The sequence below is a fragment of the Panthera tigris genome, chromosome C1, assembly GCF_018350195.1.
Source record: "Panthera tigris isolate Pti1 chromosome C1, P.tigris_Pti1_mat1.1, whole genome shotgun sequence".
Taxonomy (NCBI): Eukaryota; Metazoa; Chordata; class Mammalia; order Carnivora; family Felidae; genus Panthera; species Panthera tigris.
In genome coordinates, this window is record NC_056667.1 from 30,057,793 (window position 1) to 30,079,513 (window position 21,721).

Genomic DNA, 21,721 nt, shown 5'->3' on the forward strand with positions numbered 1-21,721 from the left:
CAGTTTATTCTCTATAGTTAAGATTCTGTTTTCTGGTTTGCCTCTCTTTTTTTTCCTCCTATGTTTATCTGTTTTGTTTCTTTTTTAAAATTTTTCATTTATTTATTTTTTAATTTACATCCAAGTTAGTTAGCCTATAGTGCAATAATGATTTCAGGAGTAGATTCCAGTGATTCATCCCCTATGTATAACACCTAGTGCTCATCCCAACAAGCGTCTTCTCCCCTGCTCTCTTGAGTTGAGCAGGGCTCAGGATACTCCCAGGGCAGTGTGGGTGGAGGGCTTTTGCCATCTGGCACTGCAGCCTCACCTAGGTGTAGTTGTTTCTTGGGCCAGGTTTTCCAGTCACCTGTGTGTATAGTGAGTCAGAGTCCCACCTGGAGAGAGCAGGAGTGGGGAGTGGTAGGGGGTGGGGGAGGAGGAATGCAGGTTGGAGGCCAGAGATGCCATGTAAAGGGTAAATCATTGACTTTAAAGGAGGTAACTTTTTTTTAAAGTTTATTTATTTATTTTGAGAGAGAGCGAGAGCGAGAGTGAGAGCGAGAGTGAGAGCGAGAGAGAGAGAGAGAGAGAGAGAGAAAGCATGAGTGGGGAAAGGGCAGAGAGAGAGGGAGAAAGAGAGAATCCCAATCAGGCTCTGCAGTGTCAGTGCAGAACCTGATGTGGGGCTCAAACCCACAAACCAGAAGATCATGCCCTGAGCCAAAGTCGAACGCTTAACCAACTGAGCCATCCAGGCACCCCTAAAGGAGGTAACTTTTTAATAAAATAATATTTAAAGAGAATCATGTCTGCTTTACATGATTGTCCAACTCTTTGCTGACCACAGATGAGAAAAATGCAGGCCTCTTTTTGGCTCTTAAGGAAGAAGATAGATGAAATCTTTTTACTTTCTCTTCTGTAATTCATAGATGATTTTGTTTCCATCTGCTTAGGAAGGTGCTCAAACCATCCCTCTTTCACCAGCAGTCTAGATTCTGGATCCAGAGCAACCATGGGGTGGGTGCAGAGAGAGTAGGAGAGGTAGAGAGAGGAACAGGGATGAGGGAATGGCAGCAGACCTGGACTCCCATCCTGCCAGGGTCTGTAGATATTTTCCCTTCTTTCATTATGTGTTGAAGAACTGTTTCTAAGAGAACGTATATGAGAAGAGCTTTGCAGGCTATAAAGAGATATACAATTGTAAAGTACTATTCTACTGATTTCTACCTTTTCTTCCTTTTTGTCTCCCTACCACACCATGTAAACATTTTTTCCCCCAGGACTCCTGAGAGCTTGAGCCAATCCCTTTTGGTTTGGGGCTCTGCAAGCTCATCAGGCATCAGGCAGGTCTTAGCAAGAATGAACCGCATTAACTGTTGTTTCTCTGTCAAAGGCAATTCTGAGAGGGCAGAGGGAGTGTGGCCTTCTTCATCCAGAATCACGGGGAAGAGGTGTGAGAGGGGGACAGAACCCGTGGAACTTCTCAGGGACTCTCCTTGGGCCTTGTTGGGGCCTGGGTGAAGGGAGGTGCAAGAATGTACCCTTGTGCCATAGCAGAGAAGAGGTTCTCTTGCCCTATTTCCTATCTTAGAGGGATCCTTCTATATTCTTGGGCACGATACCCACCCAACAGCAAGAGTCCTTTCCCTCCTCTGTTTACAAAACTCATGGAAGGATTATCAACCTTCATTAACTTGCATGTTCCTTCAGTAGAAGAAAAGATTTAGAGTAGAAACTCCTTAGTGTAGTTTTATTCCCTATTATCCTTGGCTCCATTCTTCTGATAAAAGGCCAGAGCTTCCTGAAGATGGACAGATGGTGGATGAAAACTACAGGAGATTTACTTATCTATAGAATTGGAGAATAGAACTTTTCTTTTTTGGTTCCCCTTTGTGTCAAGGGTTTAGATGAGCAGTTAAACCACATAAGGATGGCTGTGGCCTAAGTGAATCAAGTTTAGCAGTGACCTAAGTAGATTCCTGAGTTTCTCAAGAGACCACACCACAAATAACCCTGTCCTCCTCTGCTGTATGTGCTTCGAGAGTAAAGTGCAGATATGACCGATCAGGGCACTTCTTGTTTTCCTCTCATGAAACATGCATGGAGGAAAGAGTCCTTTTTTACTCCCTAAATACGGCTTGCTTTGGTCCTGAGTGTCTTGTGACTCTCCTGACTTTCTCAGTGGGGCTGATGGAACAAGTAGCTCTTGATTTGATCCATTCAGGGATGGTGCACACTAGGAAGGGCTATTTCTGCTTTTGAAAGAGGTTATGTTAAAACCAGCTTGGCAATCATTTATTTTCTTGACCCACCTAAAAAGTCCCCCCCTGTCCCCCCGCACTCCCCATCCTTTCTGGCAAGGAGTGAGTAAGGTTGCTAGGAATGAACAAGTAACAGACAAGATCCATCTATCCCAGGGAGTGTCCTGTGTGGAGCTGAAATCAGAGAAGAGAAAGGACCACACTTACAGTGGTGGCAGCTCACACTCCACTTTCCCACCCCAGATACTAGGGTTATTTTGGTTCTAGCTCTCCAAGATGAACTCAGAAGCATTTACTACTATGGGCATTAAACACGAGGATATACATATGTATATGTATATATACATATATATACATGTATATATGTACACACATATATGTATACACACACATATATATGTACACACACACACACACACACACACACACACAGAGTTTAGTGTCTGGAATGTGGCCAGAGTTCACCAAATGTTAGTTCTAGACCTTCTTTCCCCTGTCCCTCCCAGAGTCTTTGAGTCAGGGTAAGTCCTTGTGCTTGCTTTGGTTCAGAATGAGCTGGGTCAAGTTATACTCTTGTAGTGCTTGTCACCCATTGACATGATTGGTTCCAGGTCTCTTCCTTGATCTCACTGTAGGATAGTTATCAAGGTTGAGACTGGAAGACAGTAGCATTAGTGATAATAGTAATAACATTAAGCACTCAGCAAATGTTAGTTATGGACTGGGCCCTGATCTAAGCATTTTACATGTATTAATCCATTTAGCTCCTAAAATACTCACATAACAGGTGGCTTACATTGGTAAACCCAAGGCTTGGCTGGTCTGAGAACATCTGTCCTGCTAAGGCTTTCCTGGGAGTATAGCAGCCAAGATGACTGGTGCTATCTGGGGACCAAGTGCCATGGGGGGGGGGGGAATACCCACAACTGCCCAAGTGTATGTGTGACACTCATGGGCACCTTATTCTCTGGGGGAGTGCAGAGTATGGTGCTTTGAAGTGAGGACAATAGATCTTTTCTCTCCACACTAGCCTCCTTGAGCTGTGTCCTGTTTTCTCATCCTACATTCATGTGTATACACTGTGTAATAGTCTTTATAGAGTACAATGTATGAGATACAGCAGTTTGTCTTGTTCATTCACCCACAGAAAGCACCTGATTTAACCTTCCTTCTATCCCAGAACTTGAATCTTTCTCAGGTGAGAGAGGTATCTGGAAAGAGGGCATGTGGTTGTTTTGATTTGGTCTTTATACTCATTTCTGGAATGTTGTTATAGGTCTTAGACAATTATTTCTCCAACCCTGGGTGGCCAGGCAGATAGTTAGATACAAGGCATTGCCTTTGTCAAACTGTCCTGTGGGCTGAGTTTCACCCACTGCGTCCCCTGATTATGGTGAATGACCACTTCCCTTTTTCATTTCACCTCTATCTTTGTGTATTCCAGAGGGACTGACAGAAAGAGGTCATAGGCTCCCCTTTTCATTGAGTTACCTACTTTGCCTTTCTTGAGATGATTCAGCTTACAGCCATTCTTCCATTTGGTGTTGAAGGGAACCCAGTGGGAGAATAGAGACATTGTAGAAGTCTTTTGAAGTTCTGGTTCCCAATTTCTTGTGACTCCTTGGTGCTTTGACACCAGGATCGGGGCACAGTATATCCCATTGCTGTTGCTGCTTCTGGGCTTTAAGGTTTACTTCTCTGTTCTGCCAAAAACCATAGTTATTAAGTGATTTCTGCCCAGATGGATCTTTTCTGTGGGTATGACAGGTTTTACTATTGGCCCAAGTCCTGCTCTTTGGCAGAGTCCAGGCCTGTGCTGTGGACTGGCAATTGGGGATTAATAGGAAAGCAGATATGTGGTTAAGGTTGAATGATGAGAAGGTGGTTCTCTAGTCTTTGCTAAACAAAATTGGGATAGGTCTGTGAGATAATGACTGATTAAAAAAATTTTTTGTTGTTTATTTTTTATATTTGAAAGAGAGAGTGTAAGCAGGGGAGTGGCAGAGAAAGAGAGAGGGAGATCGAGGATCCAAAGCGGGCTCTGTGCTGACAGCAGACAGCCCAATGTGAGTCTCAGACTCATGAAGAGATCATGACCTGAGCTGAAATCAGATGCTTAACTGACTGAGCCACCCAGGCACCCTGATAATTACCTATTTAAAAAAAAAAACAAAAAACAACACAAGTGTATCTCTGGCTACTTAAGTAGCTCAGTTGGTTGAGTGTCCAACTCTGGATTTCAGCTCGGGTCATGATCCCCCAGGGCATTGAGCACCGTCTCAGGTTCTGCACTGAGTGTGGAGCCTGCTTAGGATTCTCTCTCTCTCTCTCTCTCTCTCTCTCTCTCTCTCTCTCTCTCTCGCCCCCCTCCCCATTTGTGCATGCACGTGCTCTCTCTCTCTCTCTCTAAAATAAAACCAAAAGACACATAAAAAAAACCCAAAACAAATATACCTCAGTACTCACATACTTTCACCCTTCTTTTCACTCTGCATGTACAGTTTTGTTGCCTTTGCCTGGAATACCATTATCCTTCTCTCTTTATATCAAACATCTCTTCTTTCAGTGCCTAGCTCATTGTCACTTTCCCCCATAGTTCCTTTCCTTGCTTTCTCTCTCGTCTCTTTCTTCTTCCTTTTGCATTTTGAGATAGAGTTCTCTTTTCCTCATCAGTGTTGCCATAACACTTTAAACGTACTGATTTTAGAGCATGCTTATAGTTATTAACTATGGTTATTAAACACGTTATGTTATAGTTACAGTTATTAAACACTTGATTTTCCTCCTAGTCTTTACTTCTTTGGCAAGTTTCCTGTAACTTCTGTAAGCCTCAGTTTTCTCATTTGTAAAATAGGGATAATACAACTTATCTCCCAAAATGTTGTGAGGATTACATACCATAGTGTGACATCTGGCACAGAGTCGGAGCCCAGAAGATGTTTTTTATACTGTTGCTAAAAGTGGGAACTAGACTCCTTTCTTCTTGTATCTTCTTCCCCTGGCACATGTTAAGCATGAAAGGACATTTGAAGAATTGAACTAAACTCATGTATCCAAATGTCCTTCAGTAGTCACCGTAGAGGGTTAAAAAAAACCCCACAATACTCTGACATTGGTGCCTGTGCTGTGTACATTCACAAAACCCTTTTTGTGGTTTCTCTCGTCACCTCCAGATTATTACTCCCCTAAGAAACTACAGTTGTTTTATAGTCCTACTTAATTTTGGTCAAAAAACGATATTATCTAAGACTTAGGCTATTTTGAAACATTAAATCCAATCTCAAAGAATGAAAATATACTGCTCTTGAAGACATTGGAAAGATGGTATTACTAGTCTGGAGGCAGTTCCAAGTGAGGGGTTCCAAGTATGTTTTGGGCAGTGGCAATGTTGAGCAAGTGAACAAGGTGACTACTGACAAGGCACACACTCAGTTTGGTTTCTTAGCTGTGAGGTATTTGTCAAGCCCTCTTTCTCATTCTCTTACTTTGGACATCCAGTGAGTAGGCCAGACTGGAAGACTGTCGTTATTACCATGTCTGGGCATGCAGGAGAAGTCCTCATACCCTGACATGTACCCTTCAGAGATTGACCTTTTTTGGGGGGAATTTTCTTCCCCTCTTCAATGTGGCTAATAAAGAATCTCAGGGAAAAAAAAAACACTTTTTTTCTTCTGCCATTAAATAGATACACTATTTTGGCCTTGTAGAAAGCATAGAAAAATAAAAACCAAAAATCACAAAAATCCTACAACCTGCAGATTATTGTGTTCATAACTTGTTGTGTTTCCATTTAATCTTTTTCTTTTCTTTTTAAGGTTTTCTTTTTAAGTTGTCTCTATACCCAGTGTGGGGCTCAGACTCACAATCCTGAGATCAAGAGTCACCTGCTCTATGCACTGAGCCAGCCAGGTGTCTCCCATTTAATATTTTCCTATCCGTATATACATAACATTTTGTTTTTATATGTTTGTCATTATTGTAATGTAGTTCTTTTTCTTGCTCTTTATTATTTTGTAAGCATTTTTATGCCTTTACCTGTTTGTTTAAATCATTTCTTAACAGCTTGTGGAATTTCCTCAAATGAAAGGATCATTTATTTAACATTTCCCACTTGTGGGGCATGTGTGTTTCCAATTTTTTACAGCTGTACTATGATAATCCACATCTTTGTAAATAAAATCTGTGCATTTCTGATGATACTTTTAGGATAGGTCTCTAGAAGTAGAATTACTGGTCCTAAAGCATATATTCAAAGCTCTGGATGTTGGTTTTTAATTTTATTGCACTTCTAAAAGCTATTCAAGTTACCTGTAACACTTTGAATACCTCTGATAGCTCTTGGCCCCTTGTGCTCTAGGGATAGCACTGTCTTCAGGCTCGGTGGCCAACTGGTTCTGATATTTTACTGTGCAGTTAATTTCATCATGGGACAGGTGCTAAGTGTCTCTTTCACTTAGTCAGCAGCTCCCACATGTCATCATCTCATCACTGCACTGTTTTATTCTGAAACTTTTCTCCTAGCAACTCTGGACATTTAAATGGCTTCACTGATCCTCCCAGCCCTAGTACCTTTCCTCTTGCACTGAGAGATCCATCTGTGTTAATCAGGAAACGCAATACCAAGAATGACCTAATCATTGCTCTACAGAAATCCTGCATTGGAACCCCAGATTGGTCCAAGGTTGAGATTCTCTTTTTCTTTTCTTGCTGTTACTAAGCTAGAAAATCAGTCCAGGTTAACTTGATAGAATTAATTGGTTGACAAACTGCTATGTCATCACACTTGCTTGTGGTAGGTGACTGCCTCTGAGAGAAATGGAGCTGGGGCCGTGTTTTAAATCAACATATTACAGTCAAGTGCAAATTGGCTTCTGTTACTTGGGACTGACAGGCTTAGGGTAGAATTATAGACTTGTTGAGAGTACAATCTTGTTTCTGACTTGGAGTTGACATCCTGGAGCAGACAATGTGGGCTTTCTAACTGATGATAGACTGGGGTGTTTGGAAATTAGCTTGAGGACTGAGAGAAGGAAGGTACGTGTGTGTGCAGGGCGGTCAATAAAAATGTCTGTCTCTACAGCAGCCAGGATAGTGGAAAATGGCTTGAGTCACCAACAGACAGATTGCATCCTCCACAGTGAGAACTGTCTACCCCTCCCATTCCCAGAGCCCTTAAGCGAACCTATCACAATGGGGTGATTCTCTCCAGTGCAAGGAATCTGGGAATCTGCATATTTCTGGGGTGAGGCCTGTCAACATCTTTTACAGTACTACGCACCTACTTAGACTTTCAGTAAATTCTGTAGTTTTTGGATGCATGATGGTTTTGTACACTATTAAAGTTTATGCCCTCCTTAATTGTGTGTGTGTGTGTGTGTGTGTGTGTGTGTGTGTGTGTGTTTAGCTCTTTTTAAAAAAATCTTACTTTTTAAAGTACTTTTTACACCCAGTGTGGAGCTTGAACTCACAACCCTGAGATCAAGTGTTGCATGCTCCACCTAATGAGCCAGCCAGGTGCTCCTCTATTTAGCTTTTCAAAGTAATTTTTATTTTTTCTTTTTATCTGAGTTGACACGCAATGTTACATTAGTTTCAGGTGTACAACTTAGTGATTTGACAGATTTATACATTGTGCTGTGTTCACCACGAGTATAGCTACCATAAAAAATATGGAATGCTTCATGAATTTGTGTGTCATCCTCAGACAGGGGCCAAGCTAATCTTCTCTGTATTGTTCAAATTTTAGTATATGTGCTGTCAAAGCAAGCACCTTAATTGTGTATTTTTTAGGCTTACTGCATGTTACTGGGCTAGAAAGGGTTATCAGTACAAGTTCACATTGGGGTTGGCTTCTATTGCTGCTGGTTTGAAATGCGCGGGGAATATGAGATTCCATGGCATAATGATCCGTACTCTAGATTTTCAAATGTGTGGGGTAGTTCTGTGTTTTTTGTTATGACAGGAGATGACTATTACACTATGTCTCGCTCTCAAAGAGTGAGCCTGTATGTTAACAAAGTATAAATTATCATTTTTCCCTCATCCTTGGTTTTGTGTTTTTTGAAGTAGTTATTAGTATTGTCCCCACCATTCTGCCACAGTTTCTTTTGGCAATTTTCCTGGAGAAACGCCAGGCTATATAGCTCTAATCGTATGTATTATTCATTACAGCAACTGTGGGCATGGACCCTCTGGATGAATATCAGTTGCTAAACAGTATCTTTTGCTCATTATGGAGTGGCAGGAACCTTATAGACTTCCTGGTTTGATACATCTTGAAATCCTTTGATTTGGAAGATGAGTTTTTATAATTTGTTATCAACTAACTGGTTTATTCCCTGATAATGTTCCATGCTTTCTGTCTCTCTCTCTCTGGAAGTGCCTGTATCTTTCCCCTTCCTTCTTTTTCTTCTTCTTCTTTTTTTTTAAATTTTAAACATTTTTATTCATTCATTCATTCATCTATTTTTTAGAGAGAGAGAGAGAGTGAGCAAGAGAGAGTGGGGGAGAGGGGCAGAGGGAGAGAGAGAGAGAGAGAATCTTAAGCAGCCTTCACGCTCAGCATGGAACCTGACTCAGGACTTGATCCCACAATCTGGGATCATAACCTGAGCCAAAATCAAGAGTCAGGTGCTCAATGGACTAAGCCACCCAGGTGCCACTCTTTTTTTTTTTTTTTTTTTTTAAAAGATTTCACACATCAGGCTCTGTGTTGATAGCTTGGAACCTGGAGTCTGCTTCAGATTCTGTGTCTCCCTCTCTCTCTGCCCCTACCCTGCTCACACTCTGTCTCTCAAAAATAAATAAAATAAAAAAAAAAAGTCACATGCTCCATCAACTGAGCCAGCCAGGCACCTCCTCCGACACTTCCTTCCTTTCATTGAGAACCTTTTGCCTATCCAAGACATTGAGGATACAAAGATTAATGACAATCCCTGTCACTGAGGGATTGTCAGTCTCTTGCATGGTCCAGTGGGATATCTATCCCCTCTGTCTATTTATCTGGTGCTATTTATAGAGATATGAACAAAGTACTGTGAGAGCAGAGGTGGAGTGATTACTAGGGGCAGCCTGGTGGGTGAATGGAAGACCTGACAGCAGAATTGGTATTTGAGCCAAATCTTGAAGTTGGGTAAGAGTTTGCCAGTTAGGGGAGAAAAAGTATTCTGGAAAGAAAACAGGTGTGCAAAGGAATAAACTCATGGAAGTCTGTTTCCTCTGGGGAAGAATGAGAAGTGTTGTGAAGTAGGAAGCTGGGGAGAATGGGCAGTTGTTTAGGGTGAGAGATGAAGCTGGAATGGAGAGTTGAGTCTGTGTTATAAAGGGCTAAGCAATAATGTAGGCAGTAGACAGCACTAGATATTTTCAAGGCAGAGAAATGATATAAACAATCAGGGGCTTTTTGATAGGAGAGAAGTAGAACTCTGGCAGCAGTATGAGGTCATATAGAGAGGTAGGGCTGCACCTGAAGTGGAACTGTATGTATCTGATTTTAGTTTGTCCAGGACAAGAGAAGAAGAGAGCAGGCACATGAAATCCTTCTAAAAGGGAGTTTGGTTTTAGAAACAAACGGATTGTATATTGAACTACAGTTGGAGTGGTGACACTTTTCCCACAGCTCAAGTTGAACATGACCCTGTGTTGTGCAATGGTTTGTGTTTGGGTCGGTATTTCCTGGGACTCGTCAGGTGATGCACTTCGGCATGAGGCCCATGGTGTAGCCAGGAGAATAGCAGCTCCAAGTGTGTGTCAGTGATAAGAGGGGAGAAGCCCATTTAGCTCTGCGTTGGGCTTCTGTTTCTTTGAAATTCTCTGGGCTGCAGAACCTGGCCCAGGACTCCCATCTTTTCATGACCCTTTACAGATAGCTTGGAGTGTGGACTTCATTATGTGTTGGAGTGTTGGCATTTGATACTGTCTGTGACCTCTCTGCCTATTCAAAATGTTCTTCTCTGTTAGCTTCAGTGAGAGCATTTCTTGGTTTTCCTTTACCTTATTGCTGCTTATGTGCCTCTGCTGAGTCTTTTCTTTTTTCTGACTCTACCTCTGGCAGTTACCTAAGGGGTGAGGCAGTGTGGTGAAGTGGGAAGACCAGGGCCTTGGATCCAGGCTGGTTTGGGTTAAAATCCAAGTTTCTACATTTATTAGAATGGGTCAGGCTACATTTATTAGAATGGGTCAGGCTACTTACTTTCTCTGAGCTTCCATGTTCTCATCTGTAAAACGGGGATAAGAGTGTCTCCCACATAAAATTATGAGGATTACATGGAATGGCACAGGTAAAATTCCTAACACAGCGGGACATGTAAATACACCATACAGACATAGCTGGCATTATGATGCTTCTCCTGACCTTTTTTGTTGTTGTTGTTCCTCTAGCCAGTTCTTCTGGCGTCAGCTTTTCTTTGGAATTGCGAACTCCCACATCTGTCTTCTACTGCTTAAAATTTCTCAGTGTTTTTAGGTGTTATTATTTTTTATTATGGTAAAAAAACATGTCATACCAAATCTACCCTCTTAACAAATTTTTACAAGTACAGCACAGCATTGTTAACTGTGTGCACATTTGTTGTGCAGCAGATCTCTAGAACTTTTTCATCTTGCGTGACTGAAACTCTGTGCTGGTTGAACAGCAACTCCTTGTCCCGCCCCACACCTCCATTGGCAACCACCAGTTTACTTTCTGCTTCCATGAGTTTAATTGCTTTTATAAGTGGAATCATGCAGTATTTGCCATTCTGTGTCTGGCTGATTTCACTTAGCCTGTTGTCCTCAAGTTTTATCTATATTGTAGCATGACAGGATTTCCTTATTTTTTAAGGCTGAATAATATTCCATTGTATGTATAAAAATCTCAATTTATTGGTCTGTTTTTCAGCTGCCTGCAGGACATCTGTACTTGGATATCACTTTGAACTCAGTATTTTCACAACCAAGCCTAGACTTGGCTCTCCTCCTTGTTTCCCCAGTTTTGACAGTTGTGCTCACATTTTTCCACTGTCTTAGATCAGAAACCCTGGAGACATCTCTGGCTCCACTCTCTTCATCAACTCCCATTTTCAGTCTGTCATCGGGTCCTTTTGTTTCTTCAGAATTTCTCTTAAGTTTGTCCCTTTCTTCCCATTCCCTTTGCCATGAGTCTGGTCCAGTCACTCATCACCTCACGCCTCAACTACTGCAACTGCATCATATTTTGTTTTTGGTGCTTTCTGTTACCAAAAGTAGGACAGACCTTTTATTTTTAAATTATTTTTTAAGCTTACTTACTTTATCTCTACATGCAGTGTGGAGCTCAAACCCACGACCCCGAGATCAAGAGTCGCTTGCCCCTCCAACTGAGCCAGCTAGATGCCCCATGACAGACTTTTGTGTTCTGTCCCCACTCCGACTCTTCCAGGCTTATCGCATGGAATTTCCAGAACACACTTTCAGCTGAAAACAGATCCATCTCCTTTAAAAAAAATTTTTTTTTAATGTTTATTTAGTTTTGAGAGACAGAGAAATAGAACCTGAGTCGGGGAGGAGCAGAGAGAGAGGGAGACACAGAATCTGAACTGTCTGAGCTGTCAGCACAGAATCTGAGCTGTCAGCACAGAGCCCGACGCGGGGCTCGAACCCACGAACCGTGAGATCATGACCTGAGCCGAAGTTGGATGCTTAACCAACGGAGCCACCCAGGCGCCCCAATCCATCTCCTTATTGTACCTTGAAGTGCCTCATTCATTCTCTACTGCGGCCATTTCTTAGGCAGTTTTTACCTAGAATGCCCTTTATACTTCACTGAAACCTATCCATTCCTTCCAGCCTCACCTCAGGCCTTGCTTCTCCACGAAGACTTCTCAGATTATCACTGTTCATGCTGATGTATTACTTTCCTGCATGGTAGTTTTGTCTTCTCATTGAAATTGTAAGCTTTTTGAAAGGAGTGTTTAATAGATGTCCCATTTCTGTAACTCTCATGGTACTTAGCCCATACCTAGCCAGATTTTAGTGCTCAGTACTGAACGCTGATAAGGTGTGGTGACCAAAGTGAGTTATTCTTTCATTTGACAGATGTGTATGAGCACTCACCGTGTGTGCTGTGCTAGGCCCTGGGGTCTAGGGATAGACCGCACAGTGAGGAGACTACTTATCCTGTGCACAAGCACACAAAATATTGGTTGGTTGAGTGAATTTGAGGAAACCAGGTCAGACTCTAAGTGAGGACAAGTGACGAGAAGAGGGAGACTTTAGAAAATAGTCATAAATGAAACAATAATTTATTGAATGTCCTCTGATGTTGATTTATTCTGGGTATTAGGGATATACCAAAGAACAGGGCCAAGTCTCCTCCATTGTAGAGCTTATATTCTAACACTTAAAGGTACTTTTAGGGGCGCCTAGATGACTCTGTCGGTTAAGGATCTGACTTCGGCTCAGGTCATGATCTCGTGGTTCGTGAGTTCAAGCCCTGCATCGGGCTTTCAGCTGTCAGCACAGAGCCCACTTTGGATCCTCTGTCCTAGCTCTCTGTTCCTCCCCTGCTCATGATTGTTCTCGCTCTCTCTTTCAAAAATAAATGAACATTAAAAAAATTGTTTAAAAAAATAAAGGCATTTTTAAAAGGAACACTTAATATTGAGTGAAGCTCATGTGTAGGAGGTGAGCACTGAAGGAGTTAATATGCTTGTAGGGCTCTAGGCTTTGTTGAAACAGATGGTTTCTCTGCCCTAGGGAGTGTTTTTAAGGGGGATTAGAGGACAGGGCTGAGTAGGGCCTGAGATCTCTCTTCTTCACCCCCTAGCACACACACACCTGCTGTCCCGGGGCCTGGTGAGCCATGTAACTTGTCTCCCCACTTGGTGGGCACTTATTTGTAGCTTGTAAGTATGGCTTCAGGGCTTGTTGCATGCTTCTGACCTTTCTTACTTTCCTTTCCTTTTATTTATTGTCCAACATCAGTGAAGTTCCATTTTAATTTAACAGATGTTGGGACTTGTCTGAGTTCCTCTGGTTCATGTCTACTTTTACATAATTGTAATCCTGACCTATATATGTGGTTTTTTTCCAATCCAGTTTTTTTTTTTGGTGGCAAAATACACATAACGTAAAATTTACCATTATAATCGTTTCAAAATGTACAGTTCATTGAGATTACATACATCTGTAATGTTGTGCAACCATCACGACTAGTCTAGCTTCAGAACATTTTCACGATTCCAAATGGAAACCCTGTACCTATTAAGCAGTCACTCCCCCATCCCTTCCCCTCCCTCAGCCCCTGGTGACCACTAATCTGCTTTCTGACTTGTCTATTCTAGATCTTTCCTATAAATGGAATCCTATAACATGTGGCCTTTTGTGTCTGGCTTTTTTCACTTAACATATACATGTATGTTTGCATGCCTGTTTCATGTGACATTGTAAGGATTTTTTTTATTTTTTTTATTTTTAGTGTTTCCCTATAGTCATTATAAGTTCAGTTATAATGTTGGTAATGGCTTCACTTAGCCATTCTCTTAGTTGTTGAATGCTTGGGTTGTTTCCAGGTTGTTGCTATATAAAAACTGCTGCAAGGGACATCTCCCTGACTATGCTGTGTTGTCTTTCAGAGGACTCTGTATATTGCACACCAGCTGCAGAAGCACCATTGTCCTTGATTAGGATAGTGTGGCCTGTTATCCAACTCTGTGGGAGAACAGTCAAGTAATGAATTTTATATAGAAGGGAGCATTATACTTTGCAACAGAAGAGCTTGATCACCGGGGAATGGCAGGGAAAAGAAAGCTTTTTTTTCCCCTACTGTCTAGAATTCTCTGACACTGCCTCCACCCCCTTGGGTGTAGGAAGGAACTGATTATAGCAGTTGAAGATGAAATGTTTTATTCATTTATTCATTCAGCAAAAATGTGTGTGCCTACTGTAGGCCAGACATTTGAAACTTGCTGGTGGCTTGAGCCTGGCTGAGCAGTGCCTTTTACTCCACCTGCCTTTGATACTGCATGGGAGCAAGATGAGGGCCTGCTTCCTGGGTAATCAAGAGAATTCAGAGTCCTAAACCACATGGGACCTTATTACCTCATGGTTTAACACCTCAAGGTTTTGTACCATTATAGATAACAATCACAGCTTAATTTGGGCTATTCACTCCAGGGGATTTCAAAGCTGGGCTGAGACTCCTCATACCTGGCTACTCTTGTTTCCCACTGTGACAGAGACCTGGCTGCTAGGAGATATGCCTCTGGGCCTGTGTCCTCATAGTGGTTTTATTCATAATATCCTGGGTAAGGTAGCAAGGGGAGGGGGCTGTTGCCTGGGTATAAAGGCTTTAGGCACTTTAGTATCATAATGCTACTATGCTCATGCAGTGGATGGGGGTGGGAGTGTCAGAAATTCAGAGTTTAGCCCAGATCTATCTGGGGTCAGTGCTGCCGGGGCCTTCCTGACTTCGGGCAGACTGTTTCCCCTCCTTTTTTCCCCCTTACTGACCTATTTTTAAAAATAGTCTTAATTTCCCTTTCCCTGCTGGGAAAATATTGACTACTTAAGGCCGTTCAGGGCCACACTATGCCTCTAAAACCCAGTGCTAAGTGGAGAAAGCACTTGAAACAATTGCCAGATCTTAGCAGTTTACTTAGGAAAGTGGGGTGATTTGGGGTGAGAAGCACAGAGGCTAGTGAGAGCACCCAGAGTTAGGCCTCATCTCTGCCCTCATCTGCTACCACTTGTTGCTTTTCTTCCACTGTCAGAACTTGATCTGTTATGTGTCTGTATCTTCAGATGTATTTTTCTGCCTAGTGTGCTTGAAAAACTGTCAAACATTCCCCCACTCAGGAAGGGCATAGGGGAGAGAGGGCCTAGACCATCAGGCGTAGTAGGGACTCTGTTCTCTCTCTTTCTCCCTAGACCCTGGACCAAGTCGGCCTGGAGTTACTGAGGGGTGGTGTGTTTATGTTTCTGTGGGCTGGTTTTACTGACTGAGACACAAAAGCCCAAAGCACAAGCCATTCCCACAAGCCTAACATTTTCATATTTCTTTCTCTGCCAAAGAATCTTTGGTTAGGGTTAAGAATAACTAGTCTGTCTGTGGAAATACCAAGGCCTTTTGTTTGCCAAAAGAAAAGGGCTTTTGATTAAGGCCTTCTTCACATTTTTTTCTTTTCCTTAAGCTGCTGTGGGAAGACTTGAGAGCCTGTGAAGGTACCGTGTTTGAGGGGTTTGGGGGGAGGAAAGATAGCTAAAGAGAACAGGAGAGACTTAATCAGAGACTTTTGCAGAAGTGGAAAGAAGGAAACAAAGGAAATGATAATATTTCTCCAATTTTTGGTGATTGCTTTTGCTAGTCTTTCCTTCTTCCTGTTTTTTATGAAATACATCCAAAATGAGAGTTCCCCAAGGATCTACACTGCTGATGACCTTGGATCCCACGTTGTCACTTAGTGTGTCTACTTAGCCTTCCCCTTTTGGCCAGAGTTTTTCAACTATAACATGAGGATTGTGATAGTGCCATTTTCATACAGTGGTAATGAGAAGTGAGTGAGGTAATTATGTAAAAAGTACTTAGAACAGTGCCTGGTATATAGTAAGTGCTCAGGAAATATTGACTGTTAGTTTTGTAAATATTACTACTACTGTCTATCTACTACAGATGCTGAGTGTAGCTAGCTTTATTTTTCTGATTTCAAATGTTGCTGTGTAAGGCTATCAGTCAGGCCTTTGTCTTTTTAGAATAAAAGGAGGTAGAGGTTCTCATCAGGCATGATCTTTTTGTCAGTCAGAGGCAAAGGGAAAGACTTATTCTCTATGTAGACACTTCTTAGAGGTTCAGTGTCTCCATAGTTGAATGTCAACAAGGATTCCATTTCATTAAGAGGAGCTTATATTATTACTCTCTGGCAAAACTGCTCTTATTTGTGGGATGGGCGTGGGTCATGACTCCAAGAGGTCATCTACTTTCTTGGTCTTTGATTGAGGGTAGTGAGGTTTCTCGTGCTCCAGGAGAACCTTGAACTGAGTTGTAGAGGAGGTGCCCCTGGTCTTCCAAAAACACAGTAGTGAGAGAAACAGGAAAAGGAAATCTCAGTAGGGAAAGGGGGAGTCCTCAGGGCTGGTCTGGCTCCAGTGACTCTAGTACCAGGCTGGGGGAGTGTCATTAATGGCATGTCCGAGCAAGTGCCCAGCCACTCCATTTCCCTGGCCATCCATGAGAGACCTGCTGCGCTACCCATCTTAAGTTTCTGGGCTGTTTTGTAAGCTTGCTGCTTCCTTTCCCGAGTTGCTGGTGTGTGGCTAGAGGGTGACACAGATATGTAAGTTGGTGGTCACTTTCTTGGCCTTTTCTGTATTGTCTTGAGCTTTTAGGAAGGATTTCCATGTCTGCCCTGTCTTCCCCACAAGGTGAAGTCTCATCTTACCTCTTGCAGGAGATTAGATCCTAATGGCAGCACATAAAGTGAAAATCCCAAAGAATCAAAATTGTCTTTGAAAAATACATTAAATGACCCATAAATCAAAGTATATAAACATGGTTTTGTGTATATGCCAGGACAGAGTTAGAACACTGCATGGAGTAGCTGGCTTGTAGTTAGGGGGCATTTTATGGAAAGAAAATAAGTCTTCTCAAACACTAGAATCATATTCAGTATTCAAGGTGCTGGCAGTGTGAGACCACATGGGAACTGAGACTCACTGATGTCTCAGATTCGCATCCTCTCTCTCATATTCACCTTGGTGCATAACCTGACCTTGGCATAAAACCTTACCGAGTGGAGCCGTGAGCAAACCTATGTGTTTGTGTTTAAATTACTTCTCTCTCTGTGGTCAAATTTGTATAGTTAAACGCAAGTGCGTTCTGATTCTCCTGTATCCCTTTTTGCTGTTTTTCTTATTTCTTCTGTTTTTTAAATCTTTGTTTTCTTCTCCTAAACCTGATTTCTAGCTCTCAGAAGTTCTTTTCTCATCCAGAATGCTGATTTGTATGCTTGCCTTTTGCGTTTATTTGTTTTCAGTGTTCAGGATTCTTTCAAGGAGTCTGGGAGAGAGTGCGAGTGGCTGGGTGTGGGGAGACCTCAAAGAGTCTTCTTTTAAATTCTGTAGTCACAGTTTCGGCTTTCTCCACTAACTTAAGATTTTTATCCTTCTCATATAAGGCCTTTTCTTTCTTTCATTTTCTTCCCTTTTAAGGCCATTTTTTCTATAGAAAATTCCTGCTTAGGGTAGGCCAGTTAGAAATGAATTCTCATTATACCCACTAGACTAGACATCACTGGTTTAGCTCTAGAGGTTTAGTTGGTTCGTGGATCAACCCCAAATTTACTGAGGTAGATGAGGAAGAGCCCACCCAGAGAGGTCAAAAGACACTTTCCTCAAGTCACCCAGCTGGTTATTGACAAGCCGAAACTATGACCTGGTTTCTCTGAATCCCAGTGCTTGCCTTTGAAGCCTTGGAGAGGAACGGTCCTTTGAAAGACCCCAGCCTTTGGGGAATTGTGACTTCTTTTGATTAACTTTATTTCAGTTCCTTTCCTTAACAAAAATGCCAAACAATACAAATGTCAAGAGGGTTAGGAATTCTATTTCAAAGATGTATTTGAGAATTATGTGGCATCTCTTGAGAAAGTCTAGAAACTTGGAGGTATGTTATGATTTCCAAGACCAGGAATCACTGTTATTGGCCTGGGGATTTGAGAGAAGGGAAATTGGTGACCATAGTTGTAGGAGGACCAGGGTTTGTTTAGGGCATCACCTGGAACCCAAAAGGGTAGTTAAGGTCAACAAACACTTGTTAAATTCCATTCTTTGCAAGGCACAGAACTAGGTGTTGAAAATACAGTCATAGGCATGGCTTTCAAAGGGCTCACACAGTCCTCCGGTCAACTTGAGAAAAGAAGGTAGTGTGTGTATTTGGAGAGCTACCTTAGCAAAGCCGTAATTTCTCTTGTCCTGATTTGGTCATAGAACTGGAGGAGATGGAGTTTCTGTTCATTGGGACCTTGGAAAGCTGAATGCTAGTTTGGTCTCAAATAGGGTAAGGTGGAGTTTTCCTAGTGTCTCAAGAGTCAGTGGTATTTACTCAGTGAAAGAGGCAGTTGGGGAAACATGGAGTTCTTTATACCCTTTTCCTCCTTTTCTTTCTAATGTTCTTCCTTCTGGGAGCTCCTGGTAAATAGTAAAGCTAGGTAGTTTCTCATACTTAAGTTTTTTTTTTTTTTTTTTAACTATTTCTTTTGAGCAGTGGGGACTATCAGAAATAAATAACTGATAAGAAAAATGATTGTGAAAGATTGCCCTTCCTGCATGTAAATCAAACAGTAATCAGGCTTGAGGGAAGTCTATGCTGTCAGTATTTTCAGACATAGAGACAGAAGGAGCTTCTGTCTGGGAGGGCCATATAGTTGTCCTGGTCTTTGTAACCCCACTCCATCCTACTTGTTGTCAGGTTCCTTCAGCTTTTGTTGGTTCAAAACATCACATTTAACAAAGGTCAAAGCTGCAGCCCTTGCTTTCTCAATCCTAAGAAAATGGATTATTTTCAGCTATATGTTTCTTCTGTACCCCAGAAAAAAAACCTAAAACAAAACAAAACAAAAAATGAACAACTGAAACCCTCCAATAAAACAAAAACTTCAGCAACCATGATTGGCTTGTAGAGCCTCAGGTGTTGGGCCACCTCATAGGATTTCTTATGCAGGACTTTTCCAGATTGATGACTAATGTACAAAGAACTGCCTCAGGCCCTGCTGTCATCATTTTGCTGTTCAAGGAGGACATCAGAGAAGGGTCCAGGAACCACCCCCCATGTCATTCATAACATTTTTATTGCTGCCTGAGAAGGGGATGGTGGTGGTCATGGTAGGAGCATTTGTGTGTGTAGAGCAAGGTAGGACTCCAAGCCCCATGCCCAGTTTCTAATTGGTATTGGTAATATATCCTTTCAGAGAGCCAGCTCTATGAGGTAACTTTGTGGAAACATCTCAGTTCTGTTCTATGCACTGTTTGTTTTGTGATCTACCAGTAACTGTAGTGAATGGGAGAGCCTTTGCCTTCTGAAGTGCCCTTAGGCTGTTCCCAGTGACCCTCCAGTCTTAAGAATCAGTTGGGTGAGAATAATGCTGAAATCCTGTAGCTGTTCGGTTCAAAAGAAAAGCTGCACTGCCATGGTGATAAAGCTCCCAACTGAATAAGGAAAACGGCAATTTCCAAGAATCTGGGTGGTAGTTATTTTAGTCAAGTTGAGAAATGGGATCACTGAGAAGGATTTCCGCAGTATCTAGGCTGTCAGGGAAACAGTTATTCCCAACTGCCTCCTATTTACAAATTCCAGGAGAGGAGCTTGAGGCGTCAAGGTTGTGTCCCTGTCTTCACTATGACAGTCCACAGAGGCCTTCCACCATACTGCTTTACAATTCACTGTAGTTTTTCCTTTTACAAATACTTTATATCCCATGTATATATATATATATGGAGTGGGATTACAAAGACCATATATATATACATATATATATATGTATATGTATATATATCTTAGTACCTCATAGATGCTGCATGTGCATTAACAGTCTTCCTGAAACCTGAAAATACAAGAAATATAAAAATACACACTTTATGAACCTTGGCTTCTGGGAAGCCAACTTGGGATTTCCCTTGTCTATTTGTTCTATCAGACTCCTTGAGAGGGATGGTAAGAACATTTCTCTCTTTTTCCCTCTCTGCGGTTCACCCAAATGGGACAAATTGTTGGATTCAATAACGTTATTTTCCAAATGATTCTTAAGGCATGAGGGTCACTGAGATTTATTTTTAAATTCATAATCTTGGGTTGAGGGAAAGCAGTTGTCCTTACTGAATTCCCTTGTGGAGACTTTCAGCTGCCCAGACACCCCCACATCTTTACTAGGCACATTCCAGCAGTCGTAAAGCCCTGGCCCTCAGGAGTGAAATTCTGGTCTGGCGTCTCACTCCTGGAATCCTATCATGAGCCATGGCCATGCGTGGATTAGGTGTCAGATTGAAAAGCTGAAGGAACAGGTGGCATGTGAGCTTAATATAAAACTTCCGGCTTGGTAAAGTGGTTTTGGAGACTTATGCTTATTGAAAGTTTCCTTCTGCTTTCTTGTTTGCTTTAGCCATCTTTTGATGGTCTGCTTAGCTCCCTCCAGAGTTTTCTAGGAGCATCCTGGAAGCCTTCAGAATACAAGGAGTTAAACTGCAGTGAACTTGGAGAATGATTAAACCGTGATTAAGTGATATTTTAACTTCTGTTTACAGAGGAGAAATGGAAATCATCAGGGAAAAAAAGTATGTAGTTTTGACTGAAGTCATCTTATCTTTCTTGGCCAGGGCTGCCTGCCGTTTTTAGTTTCATTTTTAGCTGCAAGGTGAACTCCCCCCACACTTCTGTTCTGATGTCCATCTTTGTCTTTGGTCATATTTCTCTCTCTGTCTCTGCCCACAACTCCCTTTCTTCCCACCTTGACCTCTGCCTCTTTCCCTCCCTCCTTCATGTTATTGGTCTAGGAAAGCCAGTTCCACTCAGGACAGAGGTGGAATGGGACTCGGCTGCTCTCCTGTGTCTTCTGTTCCTTGAAGGCCTTGAGATGAAGCATCGATAGGAGATTTGGGATATTTGGAAAGCCACTGGACTAGTGGAAAAATCACTAGATAAAGAATTGAAGATGCCGGGGTTGAATCCCAGCATTGCTGCTTAATAGCTGTATGATCTTGGATAAGTTACTTCATCTCTGTAAGTCTCAGTTTCCTCTTCTGTAAAATGGAGAGATAATTCCTGTTGGTAAAAGTGGATTTAGAGAGGATTAGAGTTATGCATATAAAGATTATTCTCTAATCCTAAGAAAATGGGTTATTTTCACCCAAGAGGTATTTAATTATGTTTGAAAGTGGGAGCTTTGTAGTGTAATCGAAGAGGTCAGAGTTGATGGTAGCTAGTGGACTGCCTTTGGTTAGCTCTTGGCCTACTTAACTACATAATGTTAATTGTATAGTTTATATATTATAACATAAAGTTATACTACTCTTTGCCTTTATTCTAGTCTAGTAAATACAGTGGCAACCCAAAGGAGGGCTAGATAGGCCTTTAGTGTATCCCTTCCCCCAACCCCCTCCCCTCCTCCCTTACCCCAGCCACTCTAAATGAACACATTTAAGTGCAAATTGTTTGCTATATAAATATAGCACCAAGAGTTGCTATGATTGTGTCCCCTCTTCTGACCCAATTGTTACATATGAGTCCATTTTATTAAAAATGTCTGGTTCCCTACTCTGGTACTGATGCAAAGATTTATTTCTCTCAGAAATTATTTGTGGCCAATTTATATAAAAGAAGATGTAAAATAATCTCTGAACATTTTATTTTGTCTCATTTGAGGCATTTCTCTACCTCATTGAGGTAGAGAAGTGGGTCATAGTTATTCCATCTTTTGTCGTTTACTAAAGTGGAGTGAGCCAAGGCCAGTGGGGCCCGGCAGATCACAGGACCTTTG

The 21,721-nt window shown here is 41.9% G+C and overlaps 1 protein-coding gene and 1 non-coding gene across 2 annotated transcripts in view; one reads left to right on the forward strand and one right to left on the reverse strand.

Annotated features, from left to right (window-relative positions):
* MACF1 (microtubule actin crosslinking factor 1) overlaps positions 1-21,721 on the forward strand; it is a 315,228-nt gene that overhangs the window by 42,799 nt on the left and 250,708 nt on the right. The window lies entirely within an intron of this gene.
* Positions 7,907-8,013, reverse strand: LOC122241634. The gene has a single exon (XR_006221875.1). It is a non-coding gene; the product is annotated as a U6 spliceosomal RNA (small nuclear RNA).